The sequence below is a fragment of the Mobula hypostoma genome, chromosome 17 (assembly GCF_963921235.1).
Source record: "Mobula hypostoma chromosome 17, sMobHyp1.1, whole genome shotgun sequence".
NCBI classification, from domain to species: domain Eukaryota; kingdom Metazoa; phylum Chordata; class Chondrichthyes; order Myliobatiformes; family Myliobatidae; genus Mobula; species Mobula hypostoma.
The window spans coordinates 57,071,747-57,089,353 of record NC_086113.1 but is presented as its reverse complement, the minus strand read 5'-3'; the positions used below and the strand labels follow the sequence as shown (position 1 = coordinate 57,089,353).

Genomic DNA, 17,607 nt, shown 5'->3' with positions numbered 1-17,607 from the left:
TACAGATCTTTCCTTTGTAGCCAGCCATTTCTACTGTGTTTTTAAGATTATTATCACCCAGTACTCACTCTTTATGAACCCGTGAATTCTTCTGTTTTCTGACTTTATTTAGAAAAACTTGTTGGTGTCTTTCCTCCCAACGAACATATGCTGTGCTGCTTTATGTTTAAAATGCGACTGTCTCTTGCTGTGCTCTTTTTTCCCACTTTGAACTTCTTGCTGCACTTCAGCAGGCCAGTAGCTGTCTCCGGTTTGTTTTAAAAATACTTTGTCACCACTGTTACATTTAGTAACATCAAAACATTAAATTAATTCAAAGGAGGTCATGGGAGTCCAGGAAAGTGGGTCTCATTTTGTGGCAGCATGATGACATATGCAATTCATGTATTTATACATATAAACTGAAATGAATTTTTCTAACGAACAAGAATGCTTAATTAAGAAATATATATATGAGATTACTCAAATATTATTGAAATATTAAATACACAGCAGCACCTTCTAATCCAGGCAGCATCCTGGTAACCTCTTCTGCACCCTCTCCAAAACCTCAACATCCTTCCTATATTGGGGCGACCAGAACTGTGTGCAATATTTCAGTTGCGACCAAACTAGAGTTTCATAAAGCTGCAACATAACTTGCTGACTTCTGGACTCAATGTCTCAACTAATAAATGCAAGCATGCCATATGGTGGTCTTAGCCACCCTATCAACCTGAGTAGCCACTTTCAGGGAGCTATGAACTTGGACCCCAAGATTCCTCTGCTCATCAGTACTGTTAAGGGTCTTGCCCTTACATTTCTGTAAATGTCTCTTTACATTTGATCTGCAAACGTGCAATGCTTCTCAACTCAATGTGCACAGATCCCTGTGGGATACCACTAATCACAGACTTCCCACTAGAATAAGTTCCTTTAACCATTGCCCTCTGTCTTCTAAAAGCAAGCCAGTTTTGAATCCAAGCAGCCAATCCACCATTAATCCCATGCATCTTAATCTTCCAGAAGAGTCTCCCATGAGAATGCCTCCCATGGTTTTCCAAATGCTCATGAATCCTATCCCTAAGAATTCTGTCCCAGTAACCTCCCTACCATGTATATGAGACTCTGGGGCCTTGCTTGCAGCTAACGAGGACACAAAGATATTGGTTAAGGCCCCAGCAATTTCTTCACTTGCCTCTCTCAATAACCTGAGCTATATTTCCATCAGGCCCAGGGGAATTAATCCACCTTAATGATTTTTAAGAGATCCAACACTACCCCCTCCTTTATTTCAAAATGCTCTAGCATATTAATACTCTTAGTATGGATCTCCCTATCCTCCACATCCTTTTCCTTGGTAATTACTGATGTGAGGTACTCATTAAAGGCCTCACCTTGTGAGGTTCCACCCTAGTTATCCTCTTGCTTCTGAGGAATGTTTAGAATGCTTTGGGATTCTCTTTAACCCTACTTGCCAAGGATTTTATATGGCCCCTCCTGACTATCCTACTTCTCTTTTTCTGATTTCTTTATAATCCTCCAGAGTTCTGTTTGATTCTAGCTTCCTAAGCTTTACATATTTTTATTTTTCTTCTTGACAAAATTCATTACCTCCCTTAACATCCAAGGTTCGCTTACCATGCCATCCTTGTCCTTCTGACTGAACACTCTGAGCATTTGGTCATTAAACACCCTCCACTGGTTGGATGTGGACTTACCCCAAAACAGCTGTTCTCAATTAACTGTCCCTAGTTCCTGCCTATGCTCTCATAATTTGGTCATCTTGGTCAGCATGGACTGTTTGAGCTGAAGGGCCTGTCTCCAAGTTGTATGGCTTTATGACTCTTATGAGTCATCCTGACATAGCTGAATATTTTTCATGAAAGGATTGAATGAACCTGCTCAGTTCAGTTTACGTTCAAAATGTTGATGGGGTTTGAATGTTCCAGCATTGTTAAGATCATAATCCATCACAAATTCATGATTGCTGGATTGCTTTATCAATTACTCCCATAATTTTTCCAGTGTTTATGTATTTGAGTTCAGAGGAGTGCAGAGAAACCAGCACTCGAACATTCTTCATAGTTTGTAATCTGCAGGTTACTGATAGCACATCCTTATTTCTCTTCAAATTGTGGAAATTCTTATCAAATACTCTGGCTTCTGTTGGAGAAAATGCAACATGATAGACCAGAAATGGACATTTAAAGTGCTTGGAGAAAGAGGCTATATATTTGAAGATTAGCTTTTTTAGATGTTTGTGATGCATAGTTTCATCAAGTTTTATAAGCTAATAAAATTTCTGCTGTGATACTATTCTGCTATAAATCTTCGAATGTTTCTGAAACTTTTTAAGTTCAAGTTAGTTTTTTATCCACAAAAAATGTAGCAGGTTGTGTATCATTCTATTTAGTACAATACTAAATATTCCATTATGGAAATTTCTCATGCACACTTGACAATACTTGAGCCTCTGTTTATGGTTTATTTTTTCTGAACTTCTACAGGCAATGTGTGGCGAGGGAGAAGAGAGGGAGTGGGCTGAACATGGAAAGTTCATTAGATGAATGCAGAGTTAAAAAATAAAGATCAGGAAGTTATCCTGATGAATAGAAAGCTAAACTGATGAATGAAAAGTTAAACTAATGGCCCAGAAGTTAAATTATTGGGCGGCAAGTTAAGTTACACTATTGTATTTATGTTATTTGCTGCAACGTTGTATTCAATAGCTGTCTCATTCCTTCCCCATCCCACTGGCATTTCTGACTACTTTCCATTAAAGTTTGAGTAAGGTAATGCTGTATACTGAACAGGATTAATGTCTGCTCTCAGAAACACTGTTTTGGGTTGTTGTTGCTGGGTATAAAAATTGTGTGATTTAATTGTGTGGAAAGTGAGGTAATAGATCCATTCCTGAACATTTGTAATGAGGAATTAACAGGAAGGATGGAGGATGAACTGTCTCGCTAGAAAGTGACTTTGAGCTGAAGCCGAGGTTCAAAAAATCATATCAGAAAGAAATCTCTGAATGCTATGCTGCACAGTGGAAAAAGGTCAAGATGTACTTCATTAGTTTTCCAACATCATATATAGGGGGGCACTGTTTCAGTTCAGTCATCCAACTTCAATGAAGCAGGCTGCAAATTACTGAACATGGGGATCTGAGATCCCTTCTGAGTGACATTTACCCTGAAGTTAAGAAGCTGACATCACTGCACCAAGCCCATCCATCCCACTGAAAGGTGAAAAAGCAATGAAGAGGTGAATAGTTCAACTGCTGATGTATGCTCTAAAATTGTTGATGTAAAGAAATAATTTTATTTGTAAAACAGATTTGAATCATTTTTGCAATTATTTGTCACTGCTTTGAACTTGAAATTCCTATTTTCTTTCACTGTGCATCGTAAATCAAAGTTCTTTATAGTTTTTATGTAATGGCCGGAAAGGGAGCAATAACCCAAAAAGGTTTGGGAACCCTTGCACTAAAGAATAAACCCTTGAACTCTTGATCTTCCAATCTGCCTCATTGTGACTCTTATATGTTTCTCTGAGCTGCTCTTCCTCTGTAACACTATTTTCTGCCTTCTGTTTCCTACAGAACTGTCAGAATCATCGCATCCTAGCTGAACCTCTGTGTTGAACGAATTCTTCAAAGGCTTGGGTGTCCTTAGGCTGCCATCATTGAGGTATGTGACATTCTGTGGGGAGATTTTCAACAGTACAACACCTCATCTAGCTGAAGGTCACTTTGACTCTCAAGCAGTCAGTATCTTTCCAAGCAGCTGCAGTAGATCTCAGCCTGCTGTTCCTGCTCTGTCAGGGATCACCCAGCCAATATACTCTCATACAGATTATTTTAATAACTTTTATTTCCTAGCGGAACAGGTGACACCTCGGGTACTGGAATCAGAATCAGGTTTAATATCACCAGTGTATATTGTGAAGTTTGTTGTTTTGTGGCAGCAGTAGATTACAAATTTGTAATTTGCAAATTTGAATATTGTTGGCTTACCATGAGAATAGACAGGCATTGGTTCCACTTCCGTCGGGGCTTCCTTTATTCCATACTTTTTTTATGAACAGGAAAGGTTACACTCCCTCATACATGAGAAGAACTTCCTCTTCATGAATATTTTTGGAAGCATACACAGATCTTCATCGATTGGGAGGTTTTTCACTCTCATGAATGGCGGCCATGGAGTGTGTTACTGGCTGGCTGTCACAGTGAATGTGGTTACTGCACAATGAAGTTGGCAGCTGAATCATCAGGAAACCATGCACGTCTTGATTCAAATGAGACTTTAGACAAACCTGCAATTTTTGCAGAGAGCACATTGGAGCCTTGGTATTAAATGCAGCCCTTTTTCCCATGTTAAAAATAGGCATAGTTGAATTTCTGGGTAAGTCTTCTAACATTAAAAATGCCGCACTGTGCACAGAGGTGAACCTTGAGCAATTGCACTCGCAAACACTGTGGGTGTAGAAGATTCAGTGGGCAACATTCACAGCCATTTTTGTTGTACTGTGACCTCAGCTACCAGCATAATTGCTGCATTCATTAGCGTCGGTTTCTGACACTTCAATGATGTGGTTTATTGTGACAGCTCCAATTTGAGGCCAGCATATTTGCAAGACACACTAGTATCAAGCCTGATGAGCTGGTAATCATTCACATATCAGTATGTCCAAAAACTTGTAACATCATCTCCTTGCTGATAATATAAAAATGCAAAAAAAGACATAAAAGTAAAATTATGGTAGGTAATTTCTGATTTGCAGATCTCTTTCACAATATAATTTTAGGCCGTGACAAAAATTCACAATAGTTGACAGCTTTTAATATCAATACCCTTTATTATCTGATTCTGCGACAATCTTTAATATCAGTAAAACTACTTGTTTCAGAGATATGTGTATTAAATGTTAATTTTGAGGTTAGAAGTTAGTTAGGTCAGGTTAAGATCTTCTGGGCTTCACATGTCTTGGGATCATCTCACTGGTATGCGGTGAGTTTGTTGAACACATCCTGGATATTGCTAAGATCTTCAATGGTTCCCCTCCATTTCAAACCTTCTGACCCCACCCAATCCTGCCTCCAAACCTCAACTCATCCTTTCCACGGAACAGCTCAATATCTATGTTTTCTCAGCTCTGCTTTAAGGTCATGCACTCAAATCCATTTCCCTCAGTGTTAAATGCAGTCTGCTTTCTTCTCTGTCCATGTTCCAATGTCCTCCACTGGAGCCAAGAAATGGGACAGAAAATGAAAAGCTTGGTCAGAGAAGCTAGTTTTAATATTGTTAAAGGAAGTAGGAGAGGGTAGCAAGGCAGAAAGATTTAGCATGAGAACTCCGGAGTTTGGAACCTTGATAGCTGAAGGGTGGCGGGATTAGTCAGAGACTAGAGAGTAAGGAGTGTAGATATTTTGGAGATACAAAGACTTGAAGGGGGTTTCAAGATCATAAAGAGTCAGGGGTGGGGGTTCTGGTGGGGGCTGGAAAAGGTTTGGATACCTAGCATAACAATTTTAAATTGTGGGAGTATTAATTTAACTGGGAACCTACGATGAGTGGGACTCAGTGTGAGTTAGAAATAAGACTTGCAAAGTTTTGGACAGCCTTGGGTTTATGGACAATATCTGGGATGAAGCCAACTAGGACAGTGTTGGAATAATCAAGGGAAAAGTTAACAAGCATTTGGAGAGAGTTTTTAAAGTGATGAGGTTAAGTAATGTTAACATGGAAATGGGCACTTCGTGATGTACTGAAGGAGCAAAAATGTCTGACATCAGATTTGTTAAGAGTCTGGTTCAGCTTCAGACTGTTGCCAGGAAGAATGGATGGAGCTAGTGAGTGGGCAATGAATTTATGGGGGATCTAATGGCCATCGTGGGTGGTTGCAACATTGAGTAAAATAGCATTCAGAAATTGAGATGATCTTGGGGCAGGTCTCCAGCAACTTCAGTTTTTTTAAAGTTTGGATTTTCTTGAGTTTGGCAGTTTGTGTGAAGGCCACTAATGTTATGAGTAACCCTTATGAAATTCAACAGCAAATTATGAGCAATAAGTTAAAAGGCAGCTGGATCAAATGGTGAAAGTTCAGGCATCTCAAGGAGGTTAAACGTCCACAAAAATGCATAAACATTCAATTGTTTATCTGGTCTTGGGACAGATCCTGGGCCTACCTCCATTTTCAGATATCACATTGTACTTCTTGAGCATGTGAAGTAGAAAAGCAATGCTGAGCAAAATCACCTTACTACTATTTTGCATTAAATTGCTCTGCTGTATTGGTTCACATCCTGCAAAAAACATTTCTGGTTTCAAAACAGGCATTTCAATAAGTTCAGGGATTTCCCCAAAGCTATTCCTTGACCACATTATTGGTATTGACATTCTGCAGTTTGATTATATCTTTTCTGAGTAAGATCAGAAATAATTGGTTTTATCACTACTCAGATCTAGGATATAAGCACTGCCAGCAAGGGCAGCAACCAGAGCTCTGCACATCTTCTCAAGGGAATTAGGGAAGGCCAATAATTGTTTGCTTTGGTCATTGGCAACACATCCTGTTAATGAATAGGGGAAAGGACAACATATAGTCCCAATACCATAGGCAAACGGAGCATTACGTCAAATCTCCCTGCCATGGAGATATTATGACTGTATATCACACTACTGCAAATATTTGTAGGTGCCTGGATTAATTTATGCACATAATTAATAACCAACTGTATTGTTGTTATTTTTTCTGCTCTTTAAATAAGACTGATTTCTGACTAAATTGATTCTCTTGGCTACGAGGAATAACGCTTACCAAACTCCAATGTGGTCAATAATTATTGTGATTTACAATAATTATAGAAGAAGTTCCCAGGATACTGATGGACTTTTACCACTGTACCATTGAGAGCATACTCACCAACCGTATCTCAGTGTGGTATGGCAATTGTCCCATATCGGACCGCAAAACGTGTGGTGAAAACTGCCCAGCGGATTATCAGCACCCAATTGCCCACCATTGAGAACATCTACCATAAACGCTTCCTGGGCAGGGCGAAAAGCATTATCAGGGATGCATCTCACCCTAACCACGGACTTTTTACTCTCCTCCCATCCAGCGGGCACTACAGGAGCCTCCGCTCCCACACCTGCAAGCACAGGAAGAGCTTCTTCCCTGAGGCTGTGACACTGCTGAACCTCTCACCACGGCGCTAAGCAGTATTGCATCCGTATTGTACTGTCTCAGTACTTTTACATTTGTGTGCTGTAGCACTTTTTATTCGCAGTTATTTTGTAAATAACACTATTCTTTGCATTTCTGGTCAGATGCTAAATGCATTTCATTGGCTTTGTATCTGTATCGGCACAATGACAATAAAGTTGAATCTAGTCTAATCTAATTTTAAAAAGTAATTTCCTCAGATGTCTTTGAGAAGGTGATGGTTCCACCTTGAACCAGGGCCCCCTCTGTGGTAATGGAATTCCCACCATACTGGGTCCAGGATTTTGACCATGCCACAATAAAGGACCAACTTTGCCATGGATGGTCCCATGCCCGGCTGTAAAAGCAGGAGGGAGGGCTAGCAACCTCATCCTGTAAAAGCCCAGTGCTACAGAAACGCCAACATAATCTCCAAAGACCTCATCCCTGGAAGAGGAAGGAACCTTACCTAGAAGATGTATGAAGTTGTGTGGTGAAAGTGGAAGCCACAGGCCTGATTATGCTTCTAAAGGCCCAGGACAGCGGACTCTGGTGAGCTGCTGTTGGTGGCCTATGCCCCAGTAAGTTCAATGGGCCAAAGAAAAAGACAATAAAGGACCAGATTAGAAGCATCCAGATGTTTCCCAAACACCAGTTATTCTTGTTCTTTCAGTGGACATGAGGAGAAAATCTCATGACCTGCTCTAGCTATTTTTGTGAATGGCAACAATCTATTAATAGTTGTGGAGGAGAATACATGTTTATGGTGGTTGATTGTGTTTGAAGTGAGCAGGCTACTGTATCCAGACAACAAGCATCTTCCACTATTGGACCTATCTTCATCCAGGCAAGTGGAGAGGACACAATAGTCTACTGAAACAGATAGCTCAATTCAGTAACCCTTTCCTGTCTAGGATATTGCCTCACTAACAATTTAAGGATGGGAATGTAATGTATTTTTAGCTCTGTTTTGCACATTGTAAAATGACAGCCCAGATCTTAGTCTAACCTGTTTAGCAGGAAGGATCTGCACACTTTCTGTGGAACATCCAGAGAGTAAGTTCAGACAGTGCGTAAACATGTATGCAACCTGATCCTTCGGTGTTCCTACTGAGCACATAGTGGTGCTCTGAGAGTCTGTGATGTCACAGCAGGAAGCTGAACCAACGCTAAACTGGAGTGTATCACAGTGCAGTAATTAATTCAGCTTTCTAATATTATTTGCTTTATTATGCTTTCTTCTTGATGCAGACACTTCTAAATTTTGAATTGGGAGTTGCTAGATTTTCCACCTTGACAACACCCTTGATTTTCTGAATGACTTTAACATGTTCACCTGGGCCTTCGTGATCTTCTAATACCAGCGGTCCTCATATGATACTGGATACTGTCTCACATCTTCACAATACATACTCTTCCCGGCTCCTACAGCTTGCAGGTTTTTGCATAACTTTCTGTCTGCACCCTCTGTGTACTCCTCAGCTTTGCTTGTTCCTATGTGTCCTCCTGGCTTTATTACTTATTGAAATACTCCTTGGCAGATTTTTTGGTAGTTTGGGGAAGTTTTGGTGCATTGAACTAACGGGAGAAGAACCTGTTGAGGACCCCAGCAATGTACCACCTGTCTGTTGCAAATGGGAGAGAAAACAGGCACCAATGTTGATAGTGTACATGGCAACATCCTCACTACAGCCCTGTGCAATTTTTCCATGGTGTACTGTACTTGAGACCACTTTAACTGGTCATCACAACAATGGGATTTCCAATAGTACAGCATCCCACCAGCCCAACACTGGATTTCCCACTCAGATTCTGCACTGAAGTCCCTGCAGTAGAATTTGAGGCCGTGCCATTATAAAAATAAAAGCCGTCAAATTTATGGCAATTTCTATTCAGTGGTTAAATCATCAAAATTTGCCAGCATCAGCTCCCAGTAAAGCTGGGGTTTGTCTTGTTTTCAAATACCTCCTTTTCCTTGCCCTTCCCTACGTTTGTCATCTACTGAAGCCTTGTAATCCTCTGAGATACCTGCTGATCTTGTGCTCAACTCTGAGTATAACCACTGCATTTTAGGTAATTTCAGATTCCCTAGCAGATTCATGAGAATCTTCACAATGTCTTTTGGCTTTGCTTCCTCTGTTTCCTTACTTGGATATCTCTTAAATGTTGACGTATATGTTCCTCCTTGACTGAAGTTTTGCTGATCTGCCTTGATACTCCCCTTACATCTTGGTATTAGTTTTCCTTTGCCAACATTCTGAAGTGAGTTGAGATATTTTTTGGTATGAAACACACAATGTAATTAGCAGTGGTTGTTGCTGGGTTTGGCTCAGGCTTTTGCCCTTAGTATCTTAGGTTTTAATCAGGCCGACCACTGAGTTGAATGCCTCAATGGTAAAGTAGTGGTTAGTGTAACACTGTTACAGTGCCAGCAATTTCTGATCAGGGTTCAGTTCTCACTGCTGCCTGTATGATCTCCCCGTGATCTCGTGGGTGCTTCAGTGTCCTCCCACATCCCAAAGGCATATGGTCAGGGTTAGTAAGTTGTGGGCATACTATGTTGGCGCTGAAAGCATGGCGACACTTGCAGGCTGTCCAGCACAATCCTCTCTGATTTAGTTTGACACAAACGGTGCGTTTCTCTGTATGTTTTGATGTACGTGTAACAAATAAAGCTTATCTTCAATCTTTTAATCTTTAAACTTTAATCCCATTCACATGGTGGTACAGAGTGAGCTCTGTTTAAAGGCTGTATCACCAAGCATTTCCACTCAGTGAAGCCGCAGGATAGTGCTCTTCCTAAAGTTGGACTTCAGCCTTGTAGGGGTAGAGTAGAGAGTGTTTACTCTCTATCTGGATGTGATAAATTAGGACTGAAGTGTTTAATGCTGACATTGGATGCCAGAAACATTTTAAACTTCAGCACTGACGTCCTTCATACCAATCAGAAAAAAATCAGAATCCCTTCCCTTCAACTTCCCTGACACTGCCCGTAAGGAGTCTGTACATTCTTCCAGTGATCTCGTGGGTTTCCTCCGGGTGCTCTGGTTCACTCTTACTGTCCAAAGACAGACCAGTTGGTTGGATAATTGTTCAGTGTAGGTTGTCCCGTGATTAGGCTAGGGTTCAATTCGGGGATTGCTTGGTGGCATGGCTGGAAGGGCTGTATCTCAATAAATCAACAAACAAACATCAAAATAGGTAAGTGAACTTCAGACTTAAAACTCAAAGATAGCAAAACTGTTGACTATAAGTTCTTTAAATGGACAGGAGATATGATGAACAATAACTTTCATGCAATTCTTTATTTAGAAAATAAAGGCAAATTTCAGTTCTATCTTAGATCTATTAAGAATATTGACGGCTAAATTTGTCATCAGTTACACACTATACTCATACAATCACCTGCTGGCCTATTCTGCTTCGTATATTGAGTATCACTGATTGAGCTAATTTCCTTAGATGCACAGTTAACATGCTTAGAAAGATCTTTCATCTTGAAGAATATCTGGCTGGACCATGTACTGCAGTTTGCCAGAGGGTCAACGTTTTTCAGTGAATTGCTAACTTGATGATTCCCCACAAAATGTACAACTGCCTACGACACATAAGATCATAAGATACAGGAGCAGAATTAGGCTATTTAGCCCATGAAGTCTGCTCCGCCACTTCATTGTGGCTGATCCATTTGCCCTCTCAGTCCCAATCTTCTGCCTTCCTCCCCACCCACCTTCCATTTCCCTTCATGCCCTGACTAATCAATAATCTACCAATCTCTGCCTTAAATATACCCAATGGCTTGGCCTCCACTGCCACCTGTGATAACGAATTCCACAGATTTACTCTCTCTGGCTAAAGAAATTCCTCTTCATCTCTATTCTAAAAGGACACCCCTCTATTCAGAGGCTGGTCTTAGACTCCCCCACCATAGGAAACATCCTCTCTACATCCACTCTATCAAGGCCTTTCAATATTTTATAGGTTTCAATGAATTCTTCTGAATTCCAGTGGGTACTAGCTCAAAACCATCAAACGCTCTTCATTTGCCAAGCCTTTCAATCCTGGAATCATTTTTGTGAACCTTTGAACCCTCTCCAATGTCAGCACATCCTTTCTTGGATAAGGGGCCCAAAACTGCTCAGAATACTCCAAGTGAGACTTCACCAGTGCTTTAGCAACATTACACTCTTGCTTTCATATTCTAGTCCTCCTCATTTGAGTAAGGAGTGTAATGGAATTTTCTCCTCCTATCTGGGTGAGTGAGCCTCCAACAGCATTCTGGAAGTGTGTCACCATCCAGAACAAAGCAGTTTGCCGGAAAATAATCCTCACCATCACATTCATTACCTTTATCATTTCCTCCCTCCTCTCTAGAACAACATGACAGCAGACTGTATCCTTTGAAAGAACTTGCTATTGCTTTTTAGTTTCCCAAATCTGTGAATTTTTGGGACCATCAGGTTTTGAACTGAATTGTTTTCCTCCTGGGGTGTTAAAAGAATTGGTAATGGGTGCATTGGTTGTGATCCTCCAAAGTTCCCAGATTTGTCAAAATTCACTGTCCACTCTATCTATTTGAGGAATAGATAGAGTGGACAGCCAGCTCCTCTTCCCCGGGGCACCACTGCTCAATAGAAGAGGACATGGCTTTAAGGTAAGGGGTGGGAAGTTCAAGGGGGATATTAGAGGAAGGTTTTTTACTCAGAGAGTGGTTAATGCGTGGAATGCACTGCCTGAGTCAGTGGTGGAGGCAGATACACTAGTGAAATTTAAGAGACTACTAGACAGGTATATGGAGGAATTTAAGGTGGGGGGCTATATGGGAGGCAGGGTTTAAGGGTCGGCACAACATTGTGGGCTAAAGGGCCTGTACCGTTCTATGTTCTATGTTCTAAAATTCCATGTGATTAGATAACACACCTGTTCAAAGAGAAAGATAGGAAGTAGGAAATGGTTGGCCAGTTAGCCTACTATCTGACATTGGGAAAATCCTAGAGTCAATTATTGGGGAGGTAGTATTAAATATTTAGTAAACACTAAGAGGCAGAATGAACATAGTTTTATGGAAAGGAATTAATATTTGATAAATTTATTACCTTTATTGAGAATGTTATCAGCAGTATGGATAAAAGGAAACTAGTAGATGTAGTGTATTTAGATCTTCAGAATGCATTTAATTAATTGCCACATAGATAGGTTAATACACCAGGTCAGAGCTTGTGAAATTGGAAGTGATAGATTAGCATGGATAGGGGATTGCCTAAATAACAGAAAACAGAGTTGGGATTAATGGATCAATTTCTGTTTGGTAAATTATGACTAATTATGTTCCACAGGAATCAATGCTAGGGCCTCAACTTTCACCATTTCTGTTAATGACAGCAGCTGAAACGAATGTGTTTTTAAAATCGGATTTACTGATGGTATATAGGAAAGCAAGTTATGAGGAGACTCAGCAAAGACATAAAGATAAGTGAGTGGCAACATTTTGTTGAATAGATTATTATTCATGAAGGTGAGGTCATCCACCCCTCATTTTGAGTTTGAGTTCTAAGATGACTAACAAAGTCAACATTAAAAACCACAGGCTCTTGCACGGTTGGGGCAGGAGGTGCTGGAAGGAGCAGGTGGGTAGTTTAGAGGATAGTGTGCTCCTTTTGCCTTTTACTCAGTATTTTTGTCAGCTCCTGATTATTGAACAAGAAATTCCTAATACCATACCAAATGCTCTTTTTTCACCATGAACAGTCATAGGCCAGAGTTTTCCAGGAATCAATGAAGATATTACAATTTTTGAAATCAATTTTAAATACATCATTATATATTAACTCTGTGCTTCTGATAATCTCGTTCCATGCCAGAGGTCTGACAATGAAAGTTCACAGCAAGTACCCAGAAAACACCTACTACTAATACCTCAAAGCCACCTCTCAGCAAAGACAGGTATCCATGTTGAAATTCACCATCTTCCTGAATGTGTAAGTCTAGTCATTTCAGAGGAAGGGTATTTGAAAAGGCCTCAAACCCAGCACAACACTGATAGTCTGCTGCACTGTTCCCCTAAATATTTCTGAGACCTGAGCTACTTATGGCAGGCATTTTAAGAGAAAGAATTCAACAAAGCTGCATTTAAACCTCACCAACACACTCAAATTGTTCTGAAAAACTAACTGAAGGTTTGGAAATCTGACTTCTGTAGGATTCTTCAATACTCCCATCATATTACCTGGATGTCAATCATTGTCATTTCAGGATGTGGGTGCAAGAATTATATACAGCTATTAAAACAATTTCTTCAAACAACACACATCAAAGTTGCTGGTGAACGCAGCGGGCCAGGCAGCATCTGTAGGAAGAGGTGCAGTCGACGTTTCAGGCCGAGACCCTTCGTCTCAAAAGGAAGATTAATTTCTTCCATCATTTGCTAGCAAACTTCAAGTTGTGTCCTTATTATACTAGAATTTTAGAAAACCATCTATGTGCAAGGCAGGGATGAGAAGAGAGGTTCATTGACAGTTCAAATACACTCCACTCAGATCTGAGTTTGGATATGTGGTCATCTCAGAATGAGAGATGCTAAATTGGTACATAAATGAAACTGCTACATAAACTAAAATCTCCAAAGTCAGGCCACTGACATAATCTCTGATACCTTGTATAATTTAATTTGAAGTGCACCCAATTTGCACTCAATAAGTTCCCACAAATAGCTGAGAATTAAAGACAAAATGTTTGTAATAGTATCCAAGTGCTCTGGAGTCATAGAGCATGGAGACAGGCCCTTCGGCCCATTGAGTCCTTACCAACCACCCATTTATACTGAACCTGTACAATTCCATTTTATTCTCACATTACCATCACTTCACCCCAGATTCTACCATTTGTGCACACACTTGTCGAGTGAGGGTTAATATTGACCCAGGAAACGAGTCTAACTCCTCTACATTGCTTCAACAGAGTTTTCCTTGTAGGGTCTCAATCTATAGTCACGCGGCACATACTGATAGAGTAACATAGACAGAAACCCTCAAAACATTTGAAAGGTACATGGATAGGGCCTGGAACTGGGACTAGCTCCATTTTTGGATAAAAATTGTATGTGGAGAGTATTCTAACTGGCTGCATCACTGTCCGGTATTGTGGAGGGGAAGTGGGCAGCTAACGCACAGCATCAAATAAGCAGCGGAGAGTTGTAGACTCAGTCAGCTCCATCATGGGCACTAGCCTCCGTAGTATCCAGGACACCTTCAAGGAACAATGCTTCAAAAAGGTGATGTCCATCATCCAGGATATGCCCTCTTCTCATTGCTACGAACTGGAGGGAGGTATAGAAGCCTGAAGGCACACAGTCAATCATTCAGGAACAGCTTCTTCCCCTCTGCCATCAGATTTCTGAACGGATATTGAACCTATGAACACTACCACACTACTTTTTAATTTTTATTTTTGCAGTATTTATTTAACTATTATATATATATAATCTATATCCTTACTGTAATTCACATTTTTTTCTACCTTTATGTATTACATTGTGCTGCTGCCACAAAGACAACAAATTTCATGACATATGCCAGGGATATAAAACCTGATTCTGACTCTGATCCTGAAATAGCCCAAGCAGTCTCCTCCTCTGTTGTAAATTGTTGAGGTCCTATCTGAGTCGGAGCAGCACATCCTCTATATTGGGGTTCGTATTGGGGTTGGTATTCTATGTATTCTGTTTCACCAAGACCTGGCTCTGCCCTGCCACCTCCGACTGTGCCATCCGACCAGAGGGATTTTCGATCCATCGGATGGACCGCACGGCGTCTTCGGACAAGACGAGGAGAGGTGGTGTCTGCCTACTGATCAACACTGCGTGGTGCCCGGACACAGTGGCACTGACAAGCTCCTGCAGCCCAGACACCTGTCTGTGAAGTGTCATCCCTACTATCTGCCACGGGAATTCACCTTGGTCATACTGACAGCGGTCTACATCCCCCCCCCCCCCGGCGGACGTGGAGTATACTCTGAACATACTGTATGCCAACATCAGTGAACATGAGACCAGGTATCTGGAGGCTTTGCTTATTACAGCTGGGGACTTTAACCAGGCCAACCTCAGAAAGGCGCTGCCAAAGTTATACCAACATGTCTCCTGCCCCACTAGAGGCCCAAATATACTTGACCACTGCTACACAGCAGTCAAGGATGCCTATTGTTCCATCCCACAACCTCACTTCGAAAAATCGGACCATCAGGCTGTACTTCTCCTCCCGGTTTACAAACAGAAACTGAAGCGGGAGATCACGGTGACAAAAGTAGTGTCGCGTTGGATGGAGGAAACGGATGAGGTCCTCCATAACTGCTTTGAATCGGTGGACTGGTTAGTATTCAAGGACTCAGCAGCTAACCTCAATGAGTATACCTCAGCTGTCATGGACTTTATTTGGAAATACACGGAGGACTGTGTGTCTCGCAAGACGATCCGGGTATTCCCTAACTGGAAACCTTGGATGAATTATGAGGTCAAGTCCCTTTTAAAGGCTAGAGCTGTGGCTTTTAGGTCCGGGGATACCAGTCGCTACACGGAACCCAGGCGTGAACTCTGGAAAGCCATTAAGGGCGCCAAGAGGCAATATCAAGCCAAGTTGGAAGCCCAGGCTAACCAGAGGGATGCCAGTAGACTATGGTAGGGTCTAAATGAGATCACTGGGCGCAAAGAAAAGGCTGGGAATATCAATAACTGTGGCGCTTCTCTTCCTGATGAACTTAACGTATTCTACGCAAGATTTGAACAGAAGAGGAGCGTCCCGCTCCCTCCGGACGAACCGGACCTGGTGGCATCGAGATTCATCGTCACCGACGAGGATGTTAGAAGGGCCTTCCTGAAGATAAATCCAAGGAAGGTGATGGGCCCAGATGGTGTCCTGGGACGCGTTCTCTGGGCCTGTGCAAATGAGCTAGTTGGAGGGTTTGATAACATCTTCAACTGCTCCTTGCTTCAGTCTAAGATCCCCTTGTGTTTTAAGAAGGCAACGATAATCCCAGTGCCGAAGAAGAGCAAGGTGGCATGCCTGAATGACTATCGACCTGTGGCTCTGACATCAATTGCTATGAAGTGCTTCGAGTGATTGGTTATGGCACACATCAACCACAGCCTACCGGTCAACCTCGACGCTTTGCAATTCACCTACTGGAGCAACAGGTCATCAGCAGATGCCATCTCTCTGGCCCTACATTCCTCCTTAGAACACTTGGAGAATAAAGACACATACGTAAGGCTCCTTTTCATTGACTACAGCTCTACCTTTAATACCATCATTCCAAATAAACTGATTCCTAAGCTCCGGAACCTGGGCCTTAGCACTCAGATCTGCAGCTGGATCTTCAACTTCCTCACAGACAGGACTCAGGCTGTAAAAATAGGGGACAAGCTCTCCTCTACAATCACTCTGAGCACCGGTGCCCCACAAGGCTGTGTACTCAGCCATTGTAGGCTGTATCTCAGGTAATGATGAGTTTGAGTACAGAGAGGAAATTAAGAACCTGGTAGCATGGTGCGAAGACAATAACTTATCCCTCAACGTCAGCAAGACGAAGGAATGGTTGTTGACTTCAGAAGCAGTAGCGGACCGCACGACCCAATTTACATCGGTGGTGCGCAAGTGGAACAGATCAAAAGCTTTAAGTTTCTTGGGGTCAATATCACAAATGACCTGACTTGATCCAACCAAGCAGAGTCCACTGCCAAGAAGGCCCACCAGCGCCTTTACTTCCTGAGAAAACTAAAGAAATTTGGCCTGTCCCCTAAAACCCTCACTGATTTTTATAGATGCACCGTAGAAAGCATTCTTCTAGGGTGCATCACAACCTGGTATGGAAGTCATCCTGTCCAAGACCAGAAGAAACTGCAGAAGATCATGAACACGGCGCAGCACATCACACAAACCAATCTCCCGTCCTTGGACTCACTTTACACCGCATGCTGTCAGAGCAGTGCTGCCAGGATAATCAAGGACATGACCCATCCAGCCAACACATTCGTCCCTCTTCCCTCCAGGAGAAGGCTCAGGAGCTTGAAGACTCGTACGGCCAGATTTGGGAACAGCTTCTTTCCAACTGTGATAAGACTGCTGAATGGATCCTGACCCGGATCTGGGCCGTACCCTCCAAATATCTGGACCTACCTCTCAGTTTTTTTGAACCACCTTACTTTCCATTTTTCTATTTTCTATTTTTGATTTATAATTTAAACTTTTAATATTTACTATTGATTTGTAATCCAGGGAGCGGGAAGCGCAGAATCAAATATCGCTGTGATGATTGTACATTCTAGTATCAATTGTTTGGTGACAATAAAGTATAAAGTATAAATTATGGATTATGATCTTAAGTTTCTGAGTTGGACATTAATCCACAAACTTCTGGACCAGAAATTCT

At 41.6% G+C, this 17,607-nt stretch overlaps 1 protein-coding gene across 6 annotated transcripts in view; it reads left to right on the top strand.

The window, feature by feature from the left end:
* Positions 1–17,607, top strand: part of LOC134358048 (ataxin-1-like) — a 478,119-nt gene that overhangs the window by 93,137 nt on the left and 367,375 nt on the right. For 5 of the 6 annotated variants that reach the window (XM_063069941.1, XM_063069934.1, XM_063069938.1 and 2 more), the window contains one exon: positions 3,581–3,668. The gene's annotated coding sequence lies outside the window, so the exon portion shown is untranslated. Of the gene's footprint in view, positions 1–3,580; positions 3,669–12,642; positions 12,659–17,607 lie in introns of those variants that run through there. The other variant, XM_063069937.1, reaches the window with a different exon arrangement.